The 4568-nt window shown below is 43.9% G+C and overlaps 1 non-coding gene across 1 annotated transcript; it reads right to left on the bottom strand.

The window, feature by feature from the left end:
* Positions 1–11: 11 nt before the first annotated feature.
* Positions 12–1918, bottom strand: LOC123719327. The gene has a single exon (XR_006755387.1). It is a non-coding gene; the product is annotated as a small subunit ribosomal RNA (ribosomal RNA).
* Positions 1919–4568: the final 2650 nt, after the last annotated feature.

The following is a 4568-nucleotide window of genomic DNA, read 5'->3' as shown; positions in this document are numbered from 1 at the left end:
AAAACCAACGTTAATGATCCTTCCGCAGGTTCCCCTACGGAAACCTTGTTACGACTTTTACTTCCTCTAAATGATCAAGTTTGGTCAACTTCCCAGCAACGCCGACGGCCGTGAGGCCACCGCGTGTCGGTCCGAAGACCTCACTAAATCATTCAATCGGTAGTAGCGACGGGCGGTGTGTACAAAGGGCAGGGACGTAATCAACGCGAGCTTATGACTCGCGCTTACTAGGAATTCCTCGTTTATGGGGGATAATTGCAAAACCCCAATCCCCAGCACGAAGGAGTTTCAACGGGTTGCCCGGGCCTCTAGGCCAGGGAGAACATGTTGATTCCTTCAGTGTAGCGCGCGTGCGGCCCAGGACATCTAAGGGCATCACAGACCTGTTATTGCTCAATCTCGTGCGGCTCGAAGCCGCCGGTCCCTCTAAGAAGAATTTTAATACGTCGCCAGTGAGTTGCGCTCCCCGAGAGTCGCGCACACCTTGAATGACGACGCCTATTTAGCAGGCTAGAGTCTCGTTCGTTACCGGAATTAACCAGACAAATCGCTCCACCAACTAAGAACGGCCATGCACCACCACCCACCGAATCAAGAAAGAGCTGTTAATCTGTCAATCCTTCCGGTGTCCGGGCCTGGTGAGATTTCCCGTGTTGAGTCAAATTAAGCCGCAGGCTCCACTCCTGGTGGTGCCCTTCCGTCAATTCCTTTAAGTTTCAGCTTTGCAACCATACTCCCCCCGGAGTCCAAAATCTTTGGTTTCCCGGAAGCTGCCCGCCGAGCCATTGTAGTAACGTCGGCGGATCGCTAGATGACATATTTACGGTTAGAACTAGGGCGGTATCTAATCGCCTTCGAACCTCTAACTTTCGTTCTTGATTGATGAAAACACCTTTGGCAAATGCTTTCGCTGATGTTCGTCTTGCGACGATCCAAGAATTTCACCTCTAACGTCGCAATACGAATGCCCCCAGTTATCCCTATTAATCATTACCTCGGAGTTCTGAAAACCAACAAAATAGAACCGAGATCATATTCTATTATTCCATGCACGAAATATTCAAGCGGCATTTTGAGCCCGCTTTGAGCACTCTAATTTGTTCAAAGTAAAATTGTCGGCCCACCTCGACACTCACCGAAGAGCACCGCGATAGGATTTTGATATTGAACCGGCGTTTTACCGCCGGCTCACCGACGATATGCTCCGCAGACGTGTCAGTATCACCGCGGATGCGGTGCACCGACAGCGCGGCGCACAAATGCAACTACGAGCTTTTTAACCGCAACAATTTTAGTATACGCTATTGGAGCTGGAATTACCGCGGCTGCTGGCACCAGACTTGCCCTCCAATTGTTCCTCGTTAAAATATTTAAAGTGTACTTATTCCGATTACGAGGCCTCGTAAGAGTCCCGTATCGTTATTTTTCGTCACTACCTCCCCGTGCCGGGAGTGGGTAATTTGCGCGCCTGCTGCCTTCCTTGGATGTGGTAGCCGTTTCTCAGGCTCCCTCTCCGGAATCGAACCCTGATTCCCCGTTACCCGTGACAACCATGGTAGTCGCAGAAACTACCATCGAAAGTTGATAAGGCAGACATTTGAAAGATGCGTCGCCGGTACTGGACCGTGCGATCGGCAAAAGTTATCCAGATTCATCAAAATTAACGACTTCGGACGCATGGCCCCCCGCCGATTGGTTTTGATCTAATAAAAGCACTCATCCCATCACTGGTCAGAGTTCTGATTGCATGTATTAGCTCTAGAATTACCACAGTTATCCAAGTAACTGAGTAAGATCTAAGGAACCAAAACTGATATATTGAGCCATTCGCGGTATCGCCTTAATACGGCTTGCACTGAGACATGCATGGCTTAATCTTTGAGACAAGCATATAACTACTGGCAGGATCAACCAGGGAGCTGCTTACGCAAACGACACGCCTACACCGCGGTCACGCGGCTTCGGCGAGCCGCTGGCTCGGCGGCGTCGAGGGGCGCGCGCTTGCGCGCGCGCCTTCTCGACACGCGTGAACGTAACGCGTCGAATTTGCACGCGACGCGACGTTCGCGCTTCATATCGATAGACTAACTTTGACCGGTCTACGAGCGGCCGTCCCGTCACGATCTCGCAACGAGGTGATGTACAACGATGCTCGACCACTGTGAGGGACATAAAACTGCAACGAACACGACCCCGCGGGCGGGAATCGATGTTGTGACAATTTGAAAATTGAACATTCATCTAAACGCAACTTCTCAATTTTTATTCAATACGTTATTGTAAACATATTAAAACTCGGCTGGCAATTACATGCGCACACACACGCATGATTCGCACTAGATACGATCAACGCCCGGAGCTTGAGGGATAAATTCCAACACGACGCTGCGCACACCGTTTCGACGATGGGCGCGTGTGCGTCCTCTTTTATACATTCTTTCCATATACGGTCGCCGTGGCGACCGCGCACGTGTCGAACACGCTAGGCGCCCTGCGTTGAGGTGTGCCTAGAAGCGTATTCTTTTAACATCACAGATAACACCGGGGGAGACGGTCCCAAATCTTGGTCGATTGGTAACATCACCATACGGTCTGCGAACGCGGGGCTATAATATAATTTTATATTATATTATATAAAATATGAGGAGGAGTAGTATGTATATTCTTTGTTATTTTGTGTTGACACAAGAGAGATATATAAAATGTACTATACACCACACACACAGAGAGAGAGAGAGCTGGGAAAGATCTCGGCGGTCTCGCATTCGAAATACGAATTTGATATAATTTCCTCCGAAAATCCATACCCATATCTATATCATCCATGCGCGAATATATGTATATAATATTCTCACACTTCGCACAAACACAAAAACAAGAACACATTCTATTCTCTCTCGTCCGTCGTTCGTGTCTATTTGAGACGAACGACGCGCGGCAACGAGAACGAGTCGACGCTGTGCGCACGACTGTTTCGCTCCACATCTATACCGAGAGCAATAGTCCGCGTCGGCATTGGAGCGGACGTCGAATGTTTCTCGTAGAGCGAGCGAGAGAGAGACGATTTTTCATTTTATTATGTATGTGTATTGGCGTGCAGTAGTAGCACGTAGTAGTACTAGTAGTAGTAGTAAAAAAATATTATTATTTATTTTATTGACTGATATGATTTTGTTTGTTTTCTTTTTTTTGAATAGACATTTGTATTGATAGATATGTTTCTCGTTGAAGCTCGCAGCACACGCTCAGAGAAATGGCAATGTGGGTTTATTTGAAGAAAAGAAAAAACAAAAAAAACAATTATATTTATTAATAATATGTATGTATGTATGTATGTATGTATGTATGTATGTATAATAATGAATTATAATAATTATTCCGATGCAACGTCAGAGGAAAATGTTTCTCGTACAGGTGCGGCGCGCGACGGCCGGCCGCTCGACAGTTTCGCGCCGAATGTTTCTCGTTGAAGCTCGCAGCACACGCTCAGAGAAATGGCAATGTGGGTTTATTTGAAGAAAAGAAAAAACAAAAAAAACAATTATATTTATTAATAATATGTATGTATGTATGTATGTATGTATGTATGTATGTATAATAATGAATTATAATAATTATTCCGATGCAACGTCAGAGGAAAATGTTTCTCGTACAGGTGCGGCGCGCGACGGCCGGCCGCTCGACAGTTTCGCGCCGAATGTTTCTCGTTGAAGCTCGCAGCACACGCTCAGAGAAATGGCAATGTGGGTTTATTTGAAGAAAAGAAAAAACAAAAAAAACAATTATATTTATTAATAATATGTATGTATGTATGTATGTATGTATGTATGTATAATAATGAATTATAATAATTATTCCGATACAATGTCAGAGGAAAATGTTTCTCGTACAAGATCGCCACGCGACGCGACAAGATGCCGTTCAACGGCACGATATCTACAACTCTGTCGATAGATATGTAGATAGTATCTACTCTGTCAAGTATATGTGTGTAACGTGTGGTGGTGTGTGGTGTGGGGTTTTGTTAGCGATAGCGATACGTTTCTAGTTAAAATTGAATATTTAAAAATAAAAACTCTTCTGGTAAGAAAAACTATTTATGGTTTATTATGGTGTGTCTAGTGCAACAACATCAACATTGTCATAATCATAATAATATAATTATTATTAGGGCTATAGGTTAACCTTCCAAATAGGGACCGTCGATTTAAATGTCGATATTTTTAATTATTCTAGATAGTACTCACTAAAAGAAACTTAAGTGCTTGCTTACTTACTTACTTAGTTGATTGAGTTTTTTTTTTTTTTTTTTAAACTTTTTCATACAAATTGATATATAAGACATATATGGCCGTTACCGACCGCCGACCAAAATCTATTTCATAAAACCGACATAAAATTGATGTCAAACGTCAATCACTTTGAGTTGACTAAGTGTAAGGGTTCAGATTATTTTGAAAGTATCGATCATTTGCGATGCATACGAGAAAAAGATCATTCATTTCATTGTTTGTAAGTTGTAAATTTTGTGTATTATATTGTAATTCTTGAGTGAGAATTGAGTGTTT

Source organism: Pieris brassicae, unplaced genomic scaffold (assembly GCF_905147105.1).
Source record: "Pieris brassicae unplaced genomic scaffold, ilPieBrab1.1, whole genome shotgun sequence".
In the NCBI taxonomy this organism is placed as follows: Eukaryota; Metazoa; Arthropoda; class Insecta; order Lepidoptera; family Pieridae; genus Pieris; species Pieris brassicae.
This window is presented reverse-complemented; position numbering and strand designations above follow the sequence as displayed.